Source organism: Amphibalanus amphitrite, unplaced genomic scaffold, assembly GCF_019059575.1.
Source record: "Amphibalanus amphitrite isolate SeventyFive unplaced genomic scaffold, NRLGWU_Aamphi_draft 001763F_arrow, whole genome shotgun sequence".
Taxonomy (NCBI): Eukaryota; Metazoa; Arthropoda; class Thecostraca; order Balanomorpha; family Balanidae; genus Amphibalanus; species Amphibalanus amphitrite.
In genome coordinates, this window is record NW_024883256.1 from 31,591 (window position 1) to 52,393 (window position 20,803).

At 51.2% G+C, this 20,803-nt stretch overlaps 1 protein-coding gene across 3 annotated transcripts in view; it reads left to right on the forward strand.

Annotated features, from left to right (window-relative positions):
• Positions 1–20,803, forward strand: part of LOC122375039 (circadian locomoter output cycles protein kaput-like) — an 81,213-nt gene that overhangs the window by 22,866 nt on the left and 37,544 nt on the right. The window contains exon 1 of one of the 3 annotated variants that reach the window (XM_043354182.1): positions 1,138–1,414. The exons of the other annotated variants lie outside the window; for them this stretch is intronic. The gene's annotated coding sequence lies outside the window, so the exon portion shown is untranslated. Of the gene's footprint in view, positions 1–1,137; positions 1,415–20,803 lie in introns of those variants that run through there. 3 annotated transcript variants of the gene reach the window in all.

Below are 20,803 nucleotides of genomic sequence, written 5' to 3' on the forward strand. Positions count from 1 at the left end.
GGCCCCGAGCGGCGGGCGCTGAGCAGTGACCAGTCCTGGCTGGCGGGCAGGTCGGGCCGGGTCAGACCTCTGATCCGTCCCGGTTCTCCTGTCGAGGCTAGTGCAGACGCAGATCATATTTATTTCCGCCGCCGACGGCACGCCGGGTCGATCAGAGTGCGTCCTCCCAGACGGCAACAGCCCGCTTCCCTCCCCGGCGGCGTCTCCTCAGACGGAGACCGGCCCGCGCACTGAGCACGCCGCTCTGCGTCCGGCGCGAGCGACGTTCATAGAATAATATCGGACATCGGGGACGCCGGCGATCAGCTTGTATGTACGGGCCTGACCTTGGCGCTGTCTCCGTGCTGACCGCGCGGGAGACTCGAGATGCGCCGCGAGCTCGGGCGGAGACTAGTGCCGAGTTACCCGGGCTCTGTGGGGCCTCTCGTGTCACTCACGGTCGGCTTGTGGTGCCCCGGGCCGTGACCCGAGTCGAGCTGCTGACCTCAGCGGATGGTATGATGGTGGTGACTCGCCGTCGACCCGCGAAGGTCACCCTGTGGCATGATCAGGGCTTCCGCTCCGCAGCTCGGCATGTAGTGGGCACGGCTTCTATTTTTGGATCGGAAGAGCATTTCTTACCCAAGGAAATAGTGACTATCGAGGAAGAGGCTAACGGTGTCGTATGACCTAGCTGTAATGATACCAGGAAGGGTGGTCTATTGATTCATGCGCTCGTCACAATGAACGGTTTATAGCCTTTGCATACAAGCAGCTTTGTAAAATAATGTTATTTTGTCACTTTTCAATGGAATCCCTAAATTATGTCCATGTTGATGTTCCTTTCATGAGCCAGGACTCTGTTGTGCTATATTTGTCCTTGTCCTTGATCTGTACTTTTCCACTTCGGCGAGCCATCATTGGGTTGTCCTGACGATGCGTGACCCCTCTCCATCCTCTCCCCCCAGCGTTATTCGCTCGCCTGCTGACCTGAGCGCTCCCTTTGGATCTCGTCGTGCTCACAGCATCGCGCCGTCGTCACCGTCGGTGGGTCGGCGTGCTCTGCCGCCCCCGCCCCCGCCCGCGGCGGACGGCGGACGGGGGGGGGGGGGGCGTCGCGCGCAGCCGGCCCCGGCGCCGTCAGTCGGCGTCGGACGGCCGCGGCGGTGGCGTGCGGTGTGTTACGGTGGTGAGACGTGCCACCTCAGTCCGCGGTGTCGGAGCGGGCGGCTGCCGAGTGGAGTCGCGTCTCGGTGGGATCAGATCCGGCCCGGGTCGGTGTGCCGGTGCGGCCGGTTTGTGGCCGTCGCGCTCGTCTGACCGGCCTCGGCCGCCGCTCGGAGGCAGCCGGCGCCGCGCAGTGGGGCAGGACAGTGTGACCGGCGCGGCGACCTTCGGCCCAGCGCCAGCGACCGCCGCCACATACAGAACATCGGTGAGTGGCTGACCGGGACGCGTCGGCGTACCCCGCTGACGTGGCGCCTCTGGGGGTGGGGCCGGCCGTGCTGCCCGGCCGCACATGGCCCGCACGCCCTCCGGGACATGTGCCCTAGCCTCACGGCCTTCGTAGCATCATGCCGGCGGGTCGTGCTCGAAAAAGTTGTGTGATTACACTATAGATCCGCTGACGCGGCGTATGGCGGCCTCTTACGGACTCCTCTCGACGCTGAGCTATGTTTATCCTTGATCTTGTGACGCTCGTGCTCTCTGTAGGTGTTTATGATCACATGATCGCTCAGGGCGCGTGGGGTTTGGGCCAGCTGGCTCGCATCTGAGACCCGGGGATGCCTGGGTGAAGTCTGAGCATACTCTCCTTTTTATTATCATATATATTTTTGCGCTCGGCCGAGTCGTGGCCATGTTCAGGAGTGCGGCCATGCCTGTCGAGGACCATTTGTCACGGAGCTCCGACCGACCCTGGACTGTCACACATGCCCACGTCCCCAGTGTATCGGCGCTGAGGTAGCGGCACTTTTGCTGGGTGCATGGCGCTGCACCTGGGTCCGTGACTCGGTGACAAGCGGCAGTCCTGGACACTGGACAGAACCTGGCAACCAGTAACCATTTGACCAGTAGCCGCCTCGCCTGGTGGCCAGCCCTCTTGGCACCGAGCTCTCCTGGCAGCCATTCCTCCTGGTAACCCGCTCTGGTAACCATCTCGTCCTGGTAACCGCCCCCGTTTGGCGAGGCTCCTTGTTATGCCAGCGGTGACGCAACGATTACCTGTTCACCGTGAACGGACCGGGCGGTCCGTCCTGGGACAAGAATTTCGGGCCGGACAGCACCGACCTCGAGCGGGGCCGATATCATCATCTGTTCTATTGTTACCGACCGCGAGTGGGCCTCGCTGCGACAGGGACTATGGACAGACGAAGAGAGTGGCTCACTGCGCTGGACTAGGGCAAAAGGGATAGTGGGTCTTAGGGCGACACATATACTGACTCACGGCGACGAGAGACAGTTTCATGGCCACGGCGACAGAGACTAACGATGAACAGTCGGGGCAGCGGACCACGCGGCGACAGAGAAACAGGCTCACTGCACGTTGGAGAGACTGGCTCGCTGTTGTGGACAGGCTGGTTCACTGCTCACTGCAGTGGACCGTCTAGCTCAGGTGAACAAACTCTCTCGCTGCGGTGGACAAGTTTGTCAGACTGGCTCGCTGCAGTGGACAGACTGGCTCAGGTGGATGTTCTGGCTCGCTGCGATGGACAGACTGGACACCGGACAGACTGGCTCGCTGTGGTGGACAGACTGGCCCAGGTGCAGAGACTGGCTCGCTGTGGTGGGAGATTGGACAGACTGGCGCTGTGCAGTGTGCAGTGGACAGACTGCCTCAGGTGGACAGACGGAACGATTTCGTTCTGTCGTAAGCAGCTAATCCGAAATGTTGGCTCCGACTGAACAGAGTGCTGCCTTAGCATGGTCGGAAGTGTTGCCCAGGAACGGAAGAAAATATTGGCTCAGTACTGGGCTGTAGTGTTGGCAGTTTGCGCACCTTGGTAAACGTTATGCGCTCCGTACAAATGGGCTGTGTGGCTCAATAGCGGTCAATAGTGTTGGCTCCGCACTGGCGGGTGAAGTCGGCTAAGTACTTCAATAGTGTCAATAGTAAAAAATAGTGTTGGGAGTAGCTTTCGTCAGTAGTGTCGGGCGGCGGCCCACAGGACAGGCTCGGCCAGTCCATCCCGGGGGCGGTGGGCGCCGAAACAGAAGGTCGGCGCCTGTAGCTAGAGGGGGGAGGGCAGTGATGTACGGTGGCCGGTGGCCGCAGGACGGACCTTGGCCGCCAGCCCGACCGGCCGGGCCAGGCGCCAGTTCCCATGGCCGGCTGGGCGCTCTCTCAGGAGTCCGGCCGGCCCTCCGTGCTGCTGACGCACCTGGCCAGGAGCACAGCTCCGGTGGGCGGTCCGCAGCGACAGACAGGGCGGCCGTGAGCTCTGCTGTCCAGCTGTGCCGTCTGTCCTCCATCCTCTCTCCTATCCTCGTCTGTTCCTCGCTCGAACCTTGCCTATCCTGATCCTCCGTTTGTGCGCTTGTCTTTCTGTCTTCCGTCCATCCCCTATCCTGTTCTCCGCCATGTCCGTCCGTCCCCCATCCTGTCGGCCTGTCTTCGTCCGTCCTCGGCCTGTTGGCCTGTCCTCGCCCGTACTTGCCAGTGCCCAGTATGGCCACCTGTGGTGGGTATGTGTGGTCAAACCGGCAGACTTCTCGGTCTGCCGGCCTGTCCTCGTCCACACTGTCCACCTAAGTCCTGTCCTGTACTGTCTGCACTGTAAGTACTGTCCTGTCCCAAGTCCTCCGTCTTCGCCCACACTGATCATCACCCCGCCCTGTCCTGTCCTCGGTCTGTCGGCCTGTCGTCAGCACGCGCGGTCGGTCGTCGCCGCTCCGCTATCGACCATCGTCGGGCGGACGCAGCGCCGGCCACGGCCCGAGTAATGCGATAATAGCTGCCGGCAGCGAGAGCGGGCCTCCTGATTTGCTCCTCCTGCTCGTGCGGCCAGGTCAGGTGTCTCGGCTGATCGCTGCAGCTCGCTTTGGACGTAGGTGGGGGTAGGCAGAGAAGCGCTCCCTTCCGTTGTATTCCGTCTGTTCTGCCCGTGCGTCCGTTCGCGGCTGACTGCTCTACGGCTTCCCATCGGCCGACCAATGCACTACAGCAGCCAGTCCTAGCAGAAAAGTGGCCGGTTGGCACCAGAGCCTGGGGAACACGCGGTAGAGCGTGCTGACAATAATGTGAAAAGGCGTGGCTGTTATGGGTGAGCTGAGGCTGAAGAGCTAGTTACAACTAACTAGTTATCACTAAGTACCCTCGTCGAACTGATGAAAATTGAATAGAATAAATGCTTAATGCTTATTTGATTTCATCATTTCATTCGCCGTCTGTGAGCATCAGCATGATGACAACTAAGACTCTCGCCATGAAAACCCATATGAGCTGTTAGCTTTGGTTATCATCCCGGCAGATTATAGAGTTCACTGCTGCGCTTATGTAAGTTATATAAGTTATGTAAGTAATCCTTATGACATTGAAGTGCAGCTGATCCTTGGAGCTAGCAGTTAATGTCTAATCCCTTCTCTGACGGAATTCCTCTCGTTTTGGAGATTGTTATCTTCTATGAGCCGCCGTGAATGATCGCTATGCGGACAGTGGGTTTGGGGTGACTGGATGTGTCGGTATATATTATCTCGTGATACAGTTACTCGACCTTTTGTAAGTGTTTCTGCATCGTTGATACATTTGCAGTATATTCCACCTACAGGCTCTATTGGAACGACATTGTTCTTTCTGAGATATCCAGTGTTCATTTACTTTTGACCGTCTCATTTATCTTGCTATCCATCTAGCCGAATCGCCACCTTATTATCTGTCGGGTGCATTTCCTGTTCCAGTACCGTGGCTCCTCAGCTACATATCTCCGTGCTTCGTCGCGGCTCACATCTCCTTTCCTACTTGTCTCGCCGCGACCCCTCCCTGCCTTCTCTGCTTCTTTTCCTCATCGTTACTCCTCTCTGTCTTCCCTTCCTCCCACCTCCCTGCCATACATGCCTCCCTTGTCCACTCCTCCATGCGACTCTGCCTCAGCGCGACACCTCCCTTCGTTTCTTTCCCTGCCTCATGGTGGCTACCTTCTTTTCTGCCTTTTTTCATCCCTGCCTCGTCGCGGTTCCTCCCTGCCTACCTGCCTCCCTTTCTTCCTGCCTCGCTGCCTCCCTATTTGCCGTTATCCCTGCCTCCTTTTCTCCCTGCCTACCTGTCTCCCGTTCTCCCTGTCTTCCTGTCTCATCTTACCGCCTCCCTTACTCCCTGCCTACCTGCCTCCCGCTCTCCCTGCCTCCCTCCCACCTCCCTGCCTCCCTGTCCAACACCTACGCGTTCGACCGGCGGCCGCCGCCGTTCGTGCGCCCTGCGCGATCGATGCGTTCTGGAATGCCGCGCTGGAGCTCGCCCGCGCCGCTCGACCGGGTCGAGTGGGGCTCTCCGAGACGGGTGCACGGGACCATTGCGGGTAGAGCGATGACAGGCGAGAGGAACTATGGCGTGATCGTTTGGTATGACGTCTGTGTGTCAGTCACGGCGTGTTAGGTGGTGATGTGGGTCACCGGCGTGCACTGTTGCATTGCAGCGGCTGTGTCGTGTGTATAGGGGATAATGATAGGCAGCCGTAGGGCAGGGACGGGTGCGCTGTATGTGCACGCCGCACGCCCGGCCGGCCGGCCGGCGCTGAGCGCTCGGAGGACGCTGCGCCGGCCGGCGCCTAGCGAAGGTCGCCGGTCGGCCGCCCGGCGACTCGGTGCGACCGACCTTCTCGGTTCCGCTGGCGTCGCTCCTGCGCCGATTGCGTAATACGCCGGGGGGGGGGGGGGGCGCCGCGGACGTCAGACCAGCCGGGACTGAGCTGGCGGTTATGTAATGGCCGGCAGGCCGCACCGACGAGCTGCGCGCCGACGGGATGCGCGAGCTGTACTGAGCTGCGAGCTGTGGGCTGTGAGCCCCCGGCACGCGTCCGCTCACAGGTGTGCGGCCGATGGCAGTATGGGTGCTGAGGGAGGGGAAAATGAGGGGCGCCCAATGAGGGGGAAAGGGGCTCGGCGAGCGAATTAGATCGGTCCCCTCTTACAGGTTAACTGCTTTCGTAAATGGTGATCGGAAATCAATAAATCGTTGACAAGCTCAATTTAATTCCATCTTCATTCTAATTCGGTTGAATTTCGGTCAGACAACAGCTTTATATACCTACCCACGTTTTACAATGGTGCATAGGTTCTGGCTGTCGATTGCTTCTGGACTGCGACCATTGCTTTTGTGCTCGATGCATACAAGGTGACCGCAAAGCGGTCTATTTATGCTTGTTTTCGGATATTGGTACTGAATGGATGGTCAGGGCATGTTTGTATTGATTTGGACGTCAGTTCCCCTACTATCAGACTTGTGACAAACATTGATATTGTCTGGAATAGGCAGACACCGAACAGACGCTGCCTGAAGCAGAGTCGACCAGTCTGTTATCGAACAGCCCTGGGTCGGTCAGGTCCCGCACTGGCTGACCTTTACTGGTCTGTGTACCTGCCTGCTGTCCTTGATCTGCCGAGTGTCTATCCTCACCTTCCTCTGTTTTAGGCTGTGTGGCTGCTGTCCTTACATCGCTGAAAGTCCTCTGTGACTGTCTCTCTGTTTGGTGAGAGGTTCTGTGTTCCGGGTATGTACCGTATTTGTGCTGGATTTCTGTCTGGCATCCCCTGTCGTCTCCAAAAGCAGACCCGCGTCGCGTCCGTCAGGATCGATTGCGGTGCGGCAGTGCGTGACAGTGCCCGCCTCCACTCATTGGTAAATCAGATGACAGTGCGTGACAGTGGCCGCCTCCTCTCATTGGTACATCAGATGACAGTAGGTACTGTCTCCTCTCATCAGCTGATTTGTTCTGCTTTCTTTCCGTCGGTGTCTGCGTGACGTAACTACTAACTGGTATATTTACCGTATGCGACACATTTGTAAGAGTTGTTCTCTATCGTGTGCGTGTAAAAACTCATAGCTACCCAGAAAGGTGCTTGCAACTTGCAATTTTATTAACCTTAAATCAACCTCAACTACTAACGATTCACTCAGGTAGGGGGTGTCATCCTCTTTAGCGTGCTTAATCTTCAGTGCTTGTCATAAATCGATAAAGTACAATGAATAAGAAAGGTCGAAAACGTGAACCGAATCTGTTTGAGGGTAGTGACTAGTGACTTTGTGAATCCGACTGCTACCCATTTCGGCAGACCTCAAATGGCTGTATATGTACGATAGATTTTGTACAATTCTGACCGAGTTTATGACAAAAAAAAAAATCAGAACAAGTTTTTGAAGTTCCTTGAAATCCCAATCACCCTACTTATTTGACCTGAATCTGATTCGACAATAGACAAACAATCTAAGCTTCAAGTTCTTCTCATAATGACCTGCTATACGAAGTTTGCTGCCTTGTTCGTCTCTGTGACAATGGTAGAGATATTATTGACCAGTGCCGCTGACTTTCCCACTCACTCTGAGTAACTCTCAGGTGGCGGGCTTCCCAGCAGCTGCAGACACGGCATCTTTTCACCAACACTCGCACCCTTTTCAGGGTTTCTGGCTTCTATTGTCTGTGGTCTATTTTTGTCCCATTGTTCTCCTATGTTCTTATTCATATTCCGTCCTTATCGGTAGACGCCGGCCTGTCGAGCGGTGTATTTATCGCAGTCGATCAGGTCAAAGTCCCCGCAGAGGAGAGCGGGAGCGTGTCCTCTCAGGTGAACGGCTCCACCCTATTCCCATTCTCCCTTCATCTCCACACGCACCTGGCCCTCCCCCGGTTCATTACTATCCCTCTCTCCTCTCTCAACTCCCTCGCTCCGATTTTCGGCCTCACTAGCCCGCACGGAATTACCGCCCATCTCTAGTTGCCGTCGCGATCCTCCCGCGCTCCGCCGTCCCCGGCTCGGATTGTTCCACGCTCGTCGGCCGGTGTTTTTGCATTATGAGAGTGAGCGTCGTGCGCTCAGTCGCGGAGCTCAATAGCTCGTCTGGGTCGGAGAGCTCTCGGCAGCGGTGCCGTGCGCCGTCCGGATCGATCGAGGAGTGTGTGCACGGCCGACCGATTCGTCTGGAGCTCCGTGTACTCTGAATGGCGCGGTGCCATCCCGAGGGCGACTGACCACTGACCAGTCGGGATATTATCCCGGCTGTCCGCTGGCGAGTGGACGCTGCTCGGACGGTGCGTGGGGAGGTGGGCTGGGATAAGGGGCTGTCTCATTGCTGCCTGTGCTGGGCTGAGGGTCAAGCTCGCTTCTACCGAAACGGTCTCGCTTTGGTCTGACCCTGGTCTGAGGGACGTCACCACTGTTACCGGTTATATACGGGGGAACAGTATCACTGCTACTGCGGGCTGGATTGGGAGACACGCCGGGCTTTTATGGGACGTTCTTCACTGCTACCAGCGCGGAGCTGAGGCTCCTCCTCACTGCTGCCGGCGCTGGGCTGAGGGACACAACTATAGGCAGCGGACCGTGGGTTACGCATTATTGTATACAGGGAGAGTGCCGGCGCTATCGCTTTTCTGTCTCCATCCATGCGGTATCGGGTGACATAAGCGCGTCCGTCGGCCTGGTGTGTTCCGGATTCCCCGCGGCGTCGCTGTGCGTAATCCATCCAGTAGTTGTTACAATACATACACATCCTACATACTGTATGAGTGCATGTGTGTGATCGACACGGGATGCTGGTGTCTTATTCTGTTCAGGCTGAACACGGATATGAAGGGAATCTATTGGACATTGGACAATATCAGTTCAACGCCTTGTCTTGCGTTGAATGGGACCGCCACCCTGCACCGATGGCGTCGTGCTGTCTTTCAGAGACCAGGGAACGTCGCAATTATTGTGTGTGGGGGGGGGGGAGGGGCGCAGAACGTCGATATTGGCTCGTGCGCAGCACAGCTCATCTGAGAAAGAATCGCTGCCGCCTGGCCTGGCTGCTCTTCTCTGCGCGAATCGTTTACATGCTCTAGTTTCCATCGAACGGAAGTGAAAGTTTTAAAATTTGAATTGGAAATGTTAAGTAACTGTGGAGGCCAAATTACCTTTTCCTTTAGATTTCTACGAAAATACAGTCACAGTTGAAACAGTGAAATGTATGAAAAACTCGTTGTTTTGTTGTTGTTACCCAGCAACTCAACTCATTTCAGCATGCTGTGATTGATAATCAATGAGATGCCTTGACTTCATGTATGTTGCATATCACGTGTCAGGCTATATGTCACGGCTGCATTTTTTACCGAAGAGTAGTCCGCCGGTCCCCAAGTCACAGGGGTCCTCCGGAAACACCTCACTTTCGCCTTCTGGCTGTGGTGACATTTCAACCGGTAATACCTCCCTTGATGCTCGGCTATAAGGCGTGAACTGTACATATTTCACCAAACTCCGGGCCTTTCGAGGTATGTGAAACCGGAGTGTCACTCGGATATTCGAATTTCCGACTTTTAAATTATAGGGTGAATTCCAATTTGGAATCGGTTTATGTGATTCTGCACAAACAAGATCCGCTGCCACGTCGGGTTTTATCATGATCCCGGTTTAGTTATACCAAGTTTCTTGCGGCAATGTATTTACTCGTTGTGAGGTTTTTTATTTTATTTTGTTGATGGCCACAAAAATCGACGGCGTCACAGCCAACAGATCCTCATAGTCTAGTCTTCTGTAAATTCCCATTTTATGGTATTCCGCGACAGCAGGTAGTCTGATCCAAGGAGAAAGGTAGGGTAGAGAGAGAGGAGAGAGATGGGAGAGGAAGAGGGCTTGTTTGCTGCATGCTGAGGGCAGGCAGCTGTCGGCTAAGCAGGTCGGTAGGTACTTTGTAAGCAGGTCGTTGCTCCGTCTCCATTTGTGTATAGCAGATCTGAGCTCTCAAAGCAGGCCGGCGCTTGCCGCTTAATGTCCACCTCTGCTGCTGATATGACGTAACACTATCTTGCAGGGCAGCCGGTGCACGATAAGCAGCAGTTGCGTCAGACACGCACTGTGTGTGCTCCGTCGACTGGTCGGGCTGATAATCCCCAGCAACCGTCGCATATATTCCTACATTCAGTATACACAGGTATATTCAGACGAGTTTTCGACACAGGTTTTCAACATATTAGAAGAAGCGTGATCAAATCAGGCTATTCGAGACCTGCTGCAGGAGCCCTGCGACAATTAATCAAAAGACTTATGCGTCAGGCCGACACTTATCGCTCTCATTGCTTTTAAACTGACCCCTGGCCTTTGAAGGTTAGATGATAATCGACGTCTCCCTTTGGATAATGAAGTCTCATCGGAATCCAAGTTGTGGCTGCCTACGTACAACTTTGGACTGGCGTTTGGCCTATACCTGGCCGTGTGACTGTGTGCCCGATCGTTTGACAGGCCCGGCATCCACCTTGGTACGCTATCAACTTCTGTGTTCCGCTTTCTGAATCCTGTGTGTCCAAGGTCAGACGCAGCGTGACCTAACCGGTCCCAAATTTGATATTTGCGTGAAGTCCGCGAAGTGCGAACAACTTTGTAGTTGGAAACTGAAATCACGTCACTTTTTGTTTGCTAGCTCATGTATCCTGCAGGCTATCTGAAGGTTCTTCGAACGTCTGCCCGATGGCCTTTGCTCGTCTGCGAAAGATATCCTGTTCGACTGATAGTAAGCTCTAAGAATTTTAGATCAATGCAAGCTGCCTCTGGTGGTTAGCTATCGCTAATTGACCCATTTATCGCTGTCATTGGCTGCTCATTGGCCATTGGTGGCCGTCGGGTCGTGTGTCGACCTTCAGTGTCATCGATCGCTCGTATACCGTGTGTGTTGAACCGCCTATGGCGCAGCGTCCCAGCGGCCCGTGCTGAGACGCAGGCTGTGCCGGGTCCCCGAGAACATATCGTGGTGCCTTCCCACCGTCCCCGCTGATACTGTTCGTTAGCTGTTCTGCTGCTTTGACACATCATGCTGAGCTTTTTTTTGTCGTGCTTCGTGAACAATATGAATCCAGAAGATTGCATTTAAAAAATGGCCTGCGGTTAATTTAACACTACAGTCTTAAATACCCGGATGTGATGAGTATGTAATGCATATTGCATATGCTTCTAGCTTAAAAATAGGTATACTTCTCGAAGCATAAAATACATATTTACTCGGGGCACAGTTAAACTTTTATAGAGCACCAAAGAACTTTAAATAACAAGCTACGACGTGCCCCAAGAACTTTCAGCGCAAGCTGTTACTTTGGCTGCAGACATCATCAATATTTGATACCGTTCCCAGTGACCTGTCCGTGTAACATTGCACCTTAACGGGTGTGCACTTAGTTTCTGGAAAAAGATTGATCATCCGTGTCTTTTAAACTATTAAAGCTATCAATACAAACTTTCGTATAGTGAATAATCATTCATTTGGGAATGAGCATGCCCAAATTCAGACCTAACTGACTATTTTTTCATACAGAAAGGAGCTTACAACTAAGTCATGAACGCGGAAAAGAGTGGCGGAATTTTCACCAAAATAACAAAAATTCCAGAGAAACAACTTCTCTTCCCACTGGCGCTTTCTAGGTATTGCTAGAAAGAAAGCTTGTGCCATTAGAGGAACGACACAAGCACGGGGAAGGGCGTGGCACATGCACAGTGTGCAGGTGTGTTGATTCGTGGCGAAAGTGCCCCAGCAGAAGAGGCTCGTTCTGGTAAAAGGCATTCACCATCTTGTAAGCGTTCCCGATACGCTTCCCGTCCTCCCGTTTTCCAAGTTTGTAAGAAAAAATTTCAAATTGTGATATTGTATCCAAAAAGGGTAGAAATACCATGATCCAGCACTCGGCAGCCGATAAAAGCAGCAGAGGAGCAATGAGACATGGATCTGTAAGCTATCACGATAAATGCTGAGTGCACAGACGAATCAAGCAATCACCTGTGGATGCTGGAATTAGATCACCTAAAAGGGAAATTTTATGTAATGAAAATGGGGTAAAACACCACCTCGAGAAGCAGGCGCTCACAAAATGTGGAACCTTAGCCTGTTGACCACTTTCGACGCAATCTCCTGGTCAGTGGACCGCCATATCCCCACGTGCGGTATCCAATCATTATGTTAGCCCTATGTAGCCGATGCCGACGTCGATATCTTTTGACAGCAGGGGCATTCCACGATAGATCGTACCACTTTTTTCCAATTTGACACCCTCATCTCTCGGATTTTAACGATAATTGGTCTAAGGGGTAATCAGGGGCTCTGAATCCTCCTGTAACAATTTCAGGCTTATCAAATGAGTGGTTTTTGAGTTATATTGTATAACATGTTTTGGATCTTGCGTTGCAGCCCCAAGTTTGGTGGGCTGTAACTCTAAGACGGATAATCCAAATGCCAAATGCTATACGGCATTGAACTTGCATTGAAACAAAGAATATTATGCATTTTTAAAATTTTGAAATTTATATTATTTTTGATATATAACACCTCGAGTTTCCTTTCATTTGCATTTTTAAGCCTTTGGGACCAATTTTTTTTGAATTTTTATTTACTTAAAAACAATTTTGGATCATTTTTAAGTAGTATGCAAAAAATTAGGAAGGTGTTCTTTCTATAAATGTACTTATTTTGCGTCACCGTAATGGTCTCGAATTGTGATTTCGGAAGAGAGCCTACAAATGGTGTGGTAAAGCTGCCTAGTGACATCACTGGTTACTGAAAGTTCAATTGAAGTGATTTTTGCCTCACTTTTGCTTTGTTGACCTCTGCGTGACGTCATTCGTACGTCACTAGGGTCATAAGAGTTTTTCGTCAATAACTCTCGATCAAATTGAGCTAGAGAGACGGGAAAGCTACCAATGGACTCGGGAAGACGTTGCGAATCGAATGATGTGCAATATGATCTCATTCACCCAGCTTCGTGGCCTGACCGGACTGTTAACCATCTCTGTGGCGGCGCTGTTTGTCCAGCGCCGAGCTGGTTGGCTTTGCCGCGGACTCGGGGCGGTCACGTGATGCCCGGCGGCTGGCTGCCGGCTGGGCCGCCCGGTCGGGGAGCGGAGCCAAATACACGGCAGTGTGCTGACCCGAGGTCAGCGACTTAAGCTGACCTCACCAGAACAAACAGTATACCATTCGACGCGCCGGAGCTAGGCAAACACAAAGATGCTAAAATCGCGGCTCTGCGACCATTTGTTGCGAAGTTATCTATCAAAAACCGGACCCGTAATTTGGGTCACTTGAAATGACCTCAGGGGTCACCAATGAACCCGAGACCTTAAAATGTGGTATCATTCGATGCATCTTGTAACGGCGCACATGCTCGTTTTTTTCCGCAAGGTTCTAGCTCCATTAGAGGCGAAACGGCGAGCTGGGGTCGTACCGAACCCCCGGAAACCCATTTTGTATACATTTAAATGAGGAACTTATAGAAAGAACACCTTTCTAATTTTTTGCATGTCGATTTTAAAGGACCTGAGGTTTATTTTGAAGAAATAAAAATGGCAAAAATTTTGGTCCCAAGGGCCATTGTAGACAATTTAAAAAAAATATTACGATTTTTTCAATATGTAAAGCTTTTCTTTCCAATTTTAAAAATACTGTATTAATCTTTGATTCATCGTTAGTTCAAAGCTGTTTACCGTTTGTTGCTTGCTTAGCTCGTTTTTGAGTTATAGCTCATCAAACTCACCCTTACAATCTGAAGTTTAGAAAATATTATGCAATGTAACTCAAAAGGTTTTCATCTGAGAAGCCTGATATTTTGGCAGGTGTTTTTGGAGCCTATCATTACCCCTTGTACCAATTTTCATTCAAATCTGAGAGATGAGGGTGACGGGCCTGGTACGATCTATCGTGGAATGCCCCAGCAGTGCTTAAATAAGGAATTTTTGTCACATTGGGAACATCACTGCCCGAGGAAAGTATAGGTGTCATGATCACACCACAATACAGTCACTGTGCGCGCGGAGCGCTGGATCTACGGGACGGCGCACATGTACAGTGGATCTAGTTAAGATCTCCAGACGTAACTAGATGGCGTTGAGCCTTAGTCGAGTCCATGTCAAATTCAAGGGGAGGTCAGTACCGAGCTGGGCCCGGTGGGGAGGTGGGGAGGGTCGAGGTCACGGTGCGGGTGACCTGTCAAACAGCCCCGGCGCAGCTGGGCGCTGCCGTAGGCAAAGGACGCATTCCAGCCGGCTCGCTGTTCCATAGCGCGGTGGCGGGCCTGGCGGCCGGTAGCCTGGCTGCTTGGAAGGAAAGGATAAAGGCATGGCTTTGCCGTGGTCGGTTCATCTATTGTCACCTATATGACGCACTCAAAGTGCTGCATATGTGATGTTGGTAAATGGTAATGCATGATGCTATGGTAGGTATTATTGTTGGTAATGATTGCGATGTTGGTAATGCAGCTGGCAGTGGAATACTAGCGAATGCTCCGAGCGCCGAATAGCTCAAAGGATTAAGATTCTAAATATAGCCTGAAATTTTCATTGAAGATAATTCCAGCACCAGAAATATCCTTCACCAGTTTTGGACTGGCTGGTGTTTCTTGCGTAGAGCGTCTTTTGACAAATAATTGTCATGGTCGGCAATTTCTTTTTGTATGACGGGTCACATCGGACTAAGGTCAAATTTAGTCGCTAAAAGGGGATGAGCAAAAGTGGACGAGTATTGCATTTTTGTGCATAAGGTTTCGAATTAAAAAACTAAGCCAAAATAAGTGAAACAATAAAAAAAAAATCATAAGAATATATGACCTGAAACTAACTTCTGTTTTGTATCATCATGATTGGGTGTAAGACCCCGGTCCAGCCTGGTTCAACCCGGTCTAACGGGTGCTGGAAATGAGGCCGCTTTCTGGTCCCGGCGTTTTATTCTCCGGGCGGGTTAATCCCGTCCAGCGTTTAGCCTTTCGAGACCCACTCAGGGTCGCGGTTGTTTTCGCCGCGCGCCCCAGTCGAGATGCAAAGTTAATAGTCACACGAAGCTTATTTAGGGCCAGCCAAACCAGCCTAGTCTGGAGTCACTGTTAAATGTATGCATATAGATGGAAGAAAAAGGTTTTGTAGAATCGATTAGTTTCGAAGTCGTATATTCAGGGGCCTCAAATAAAGTTCGTGTGACTATCAACTTTGCATCTCGAATGGGCCGAGCGGCGAAAACAACCGCGGCTCTGAGAGGGTCCCGAAAGGCTAAGCGCTGGACGGGGCTAACCCACCCGGAGGATAAAACGCCGGGACCAGAAAGCGACCTCATTTTCAGCACCTGGTTCGGCTCCCTCATTTACCTTCGGGCTTGGCCTCGTGACATTCACAGACGTCAGACGTTCAACAAACAATTTTAGCGGAAACGCTATCCAGCAAGCTGCGCAGGGGCATAGGGTGACAGGTGTTCGTAGCGTTGGGGCTGGGTGATCTGTGTGCCGAGTGCGATGTCGTGGGTTCGAGCCCCACACGGCTCTGGTTTTTTCTAGACACTAGCCAAAACCTTTCCTTTTACTGCAATACTGACAAGCAAGGTGATTTATCATTCCCGATATCCTCTTAACAAAGTCAAAATTGTCGCACCTATATATTTATTTTAATGTTTTGCTGAGTTTCATGAATTTTCATTTTTTATTTTTGGTCGTTTCTCTGGACCCATTTCAGCTCGTGATTCCTTTCGAACCGATAAAAACCCATCAAGGCTGAGCGTGCCAAATAATGAAAGAAATTATGCAACTGACTATAAATTTAGAAAAGCCTTACACATCATGCAAGGATCGACTGAAAGTATGGGTCCTAGATTTCAATTATGATTGGCTAGCATTTTTGCTGCAAGTTTGAGGCGTTGCCTTTCTCTTGCCCGTTTGTTTGAGATAGCTATTCCCTTCAGTCGCATTCTTGCTGGCTTCACATGAACAGGGTGTTATTTCACCGGCGATCGCAGGACGCTGCTATTACTACGTGTCAAATTGGGTTTCCATGGAGACGTCAACAAGCCCATTGCTCCAACACTACCACAAGTGTGACGTCAGCAGACATCACCGGTGAAACACCACCCGGGATACCACCATACCTGAGGGAGCGCACCCGCAACCAGCATCCCCTCCCCTCAGCCGCGGCGAAGTGGCGGGCGGCCCACTCCCGGCGCTACGCACGCTCCACGCCGCGATAGCAGCGAGTCACCCCCCCCCCCTCCCTCCTTCCCCCACAATGACCGGTGACCTCGCTCCCCTCGGGAGTTGGACTCGCCCTACCCCGACCGTAGCGCCACGTGGTGGCTCTGGAGATCTTAAATAGACCCACTGTACCGTTTGTGAGCCGCGAAGAGAATCTTCTTGGTATATCTCACGGCGACCGAATCGGGACTTTTGAAGACAATATAGTACTAAGGAAGATGTTAAGTGCATATTAGCGTCTATTTGAAGTCCATAACCCGCTAGCCATCGCCACACCTGGACCCGGAGGTGCCGCGCAATTTTAACAGGGGGCGTCTGTATAGCACGTGGGCTGTAGACCGCCTGGGAGGAGAGAGCGCCTAATTCTTTTGAAAACTCTCGACTATTGCTGCAATTTATATATGTGTCAAATATCATCTTAATCTAAGTTAAAACACTAAAGTTATGGCAGCACAAACTTTTTCCAGAAACTAAGTGCACACCCGTTACATTATGTGGACACAGCAGAACGCGATAGTCTGTGCTCCCCATAGATTGAGCTTGACCAGCAAGTATGACTGGTACCAAACTGATTGTGAACTGTCGTAAGCTGTTTCATGGTTTACTCGGTGTTTTAGTCGTCAGTAAGCTAATAATGAATGCGGACGTTGCCCCCATTACCCTACTGCCATTGCCACCCACGGTTTATAGCCTACCATTGATGGGTTCTATGAATACATCAGTTTCCACGCGACATATCCAATCTCGCGTGATGAGGGTTTTGTGACTGAAGAAAATTGCAGATGGTCAGACTGCGAGAAGAAACTATGCAACATTGAGCGGCATAGACACGTGTTGAGTTCGCAGCCTACGTCGAGCCAATACTGCATCGGTCACGGGTTTGCATGGAATCAGTGCCCCAATTTCACATCGAGGTGGCTGGGGTGGTATGGTCGTGGGCCAGGCATCAAAGGTTTTATCGCTTTTACAGTCCCGTAACAATGTCCAACCTCTTGACGTCAAAGATCAAAGGTTTGAGCACCGAAGCGGGAAAACTACTCCCGCCCGCACATACACTCTCTCGGCGCTGAGCTCGCTGGCTCGTTCCTCAGCCCTCGGGTCAGGCTCGACAGGATGTATGCATTAACTACATAGGGACGTTTTTTAGTAGTCTGGTGTGACGTGCCGATCGCGCTTTATGCGTCAGTCCCCATAGAGTCGCAATCGCCGTCCCGGAATGGCTCCCGGCTCGATCCCGCCCGGATAAACATCTAATTGGCCGTTATATACTCTCTTATTGCTTGTTAGACGAAGCAAAAAATAAAAGAGTAAAACAAATAGTGACGCTTATATAACGCCGTCCCTTCCATGTAGCTCGTGTGTTTCCATTGTGAGCAGTGTGCAATATACCGTTAGGCCTTTCATCAGTGTCCTCGGATCGCAGCTCGATTACGTGCTGCGTTTGCTATATCCAATATCGAAGCCGGTCAACATCATCCGTATGACTGCAAATCTATAACAATATTTCGAATATTATAAACTGAATTGTTGCCCGACGTTTGACCTTCTGTGTGTCTATTGTACTGCCATAATGAGAAAAAGAGAAAGAGGGGGAGAGGAGAGAGAGACAGAGAGAGACAGACAGACAGACAGACAGACAGACAGACAGACAGACAGACAGACAGACAGACAGACAGACAGACAGACAGACAGACAGACAGACAGACAGACAGACAGACAGATGGTGAGAGCCGAAGTTAGAGTCGCTTCGACGCTCGATAGACGAGGCACCTGTCGGGGATGGTCCGCGGTTGGTGGGAGCATCAGCCGCAGCCAGTTGAAGTTGGAGTGATGCAGGCGGAGTGTGTCCGCCTCCTGCTTGAATTGGTACGTTCAACCGAATTCTCCCGATACCTGGATTACCTGATCGGACGATAGGTGTAGGGGGCTCTGCAACAGGCTCTGCTTCTTAGCGTGGGCTCTGGCCTCTGACAATATGTCCATTCAAATGGTGAAGGCTAAATTTAAACAAATAAACTGAAAATATCCTATTTAAATGTTGTTTAAGTCATCTGTCTTCTGCGGCCCTCTTGTTTTATGCCAGCCTTTCCGTATTGTTATAACTGATGAAGCAGGCTGTCTCATGTGCAGACGTGTGCCAGGATCCTAGTGCCTAGGATCTGAGATTTTAGGGTTTTTAACAAACTCAAAATTATGGCCTATGATCTCGTTGAATAACTACGTCTGCACGTCAAACTACGTGTAGTAAACTACAAACTTGTACAAGTGAACTACGTGTACGTGTACTACAAACTTCGTAGTAGTGAAACTACTAGTGATTAGTGATAGGAGTTCATAGATGTGAAACTATCTATGAACTCCTAGGATCTGACGATTAACCTACAGGGGTCTATGAAACGAGTGAATCCCACAACATACAACCTGTGAAGCCGTGAATCCAGTGTCCTGTGCCAAATAGCGCCCTAAAATTGTGGTATGTGATGCGTGATCACATAAGATCGCTTTAACTAAACAATTGCGAACCGCAACAGGTTTGTCTTGAAAGTATCGATGAAATTGAATAAGGATCTGTGATCTCACTTTGGGTCTTTCCATAAAAATTAGGTTCAAATCTATGATCCCAGTTGATCTCCCTACTATTAAAGATCTAGATCTATGATCCCATCGGATCCATGAGCAGGAGCTGTGAAATCAGATCCCATATCTATTTTCTGTTATCCATGTAGTAGTTAGGTACATCACAACGATTGTCACTTATGTGTCGATCATCACTGCGCAGTTGAGTATGTTACCATCAGATATGAACAATTAGACATAGGTAGCGTATCGTTTGGCATGCGGACTAGTAAAAAATCATGTTTTGGCTCATCTAGTGACATATTGACTTACAAATGACTGCAACTAGATGGCCATGTTTGCGCGATAACTGTATGGTATTTAATTGATTTTACGGGTTCTGTAGTGTGTACCAAATTTGAGAGAAATTGGCCCAGCCGTTCTTGAGATAGGAAACTGCTCCTTTCCAGGTGTGCACGTGCATTAGCATTTAGCACCCTACATATGGTAATGTGTCGTTCGATATATGTGCCCGTTGACAGTCCCAAAATTCAGCACAATCGGCCCGGTAGCGGCTGAGTTATTGCAAGAATAAATTTATTTTATTTACTGGTGAGTTCCCCTGGCCAGAGGTGCCTTCCGGTACCGTTTGTTGTCAAAGGTTCAATGGCCTGCCTGCCGAAGCCACCGATCCGATTTCGTCGAAAAATACCTGTAACGTTAACAAAACACGGTCGGGTGTTTGAGTCATTTTCACAAAAGTTTATTGACTTTTCGATAATATTTTGGGTGGATATTGGTCAGAAAAGAATGCTCTTTCCGAAAATGTAGGTTTCATAACGATTGATCATCGTTTTCAATACGTTTTGGTGTTGTAAAGGACATCGCGCTCCGCGCGAATTAAAATTTCAAATTATTTTTTCATTATTAAGGAAATGGTACGAAGCATCGCCCTTTATTTGCTTTCCTCTGATTACACGTACATTTGTCTGCAAAATGATACAACACCGATTTCATTCCGTCAAGCCGTTTTCCAGCGGCATCGGTTTTCTTCCCACAATGCACGAAATCGGTCATTTTTTGACAGCCGGGGGTGCTGTCTTGCACGTGGCGCGTGCTATACTATGAAACCATGTCAATACGCTAGGCCCATCTCTCCTCTATCGAGTGGTGTAAACCGCTTCTCGCTGCGACCCTCCGTTGCGGATTTATACAGCCGGGAAGCAGGCGCCGCAGGTCGGTTTTCGCCCGATCGTCGATTTGACCGTTTCCCGTGTTAACCCTATGGCGCACGCGAGCGCGTGCTGACGGCGCACCCCTGGCCCAATCACGCCCAAATTTTAATACAAAGGCCGCCCACGCCCACAGATTCGGCATGCCAAATTTCACGTCGATACGCGGCGCCTTTCAGGCGCAATAAGACACATAAGTCATGACACATGGATGGACGTACAGACATCTTATAATTAATAATATAGACTAGACGGCATGTTTTGCGCTATAACTGTACGTTTTGATTAAATTGGTTTTACGGATGCATTATGCTGGGTTAAAAATCGTTGATTTGTATTATTTGGATCCCTACCCATACCCTACCCTGCCCATACCCCACCCTGCCCATACCCTACTCTGCCCATACACTGCTCATATCCTCCACATACTCTACCCTACCCTACTCATACCCTACTCATACTCGATTGAAGCTGTGTACCAAATTTGAGCGCAATTGGCCCAGCCGTTCCTTAGATATAGGGCCGACCCCTCACGTGCGCACGTTCAGTCGGTCCACCGCACCTGTATCACATGACCATGCATCGCCTGGTGAGTGCCCTGCCCACCCACAGTTCAATTTTCAGCACAATCGGCCCAGTAGTGGCTGAGTTGTTGCAAGAATAAATTTACTTTATTTACTGGCGAATCCCCTTAGCGAGCGGTGCCCTGCGCCGGTGTTCGTTGTCAAAGTTCAATGACCTGCCGGCTCTGCTGCTTTTCGTTCAGTTTTGGCAGCGAAGAAAATGAGCCAAGAGCACGTGCTCTCCGCTCGGCGCCAGCCGCGGCCCGTCATGCGAGAGAGATTCACGCGCTGACGGCGCACCCCT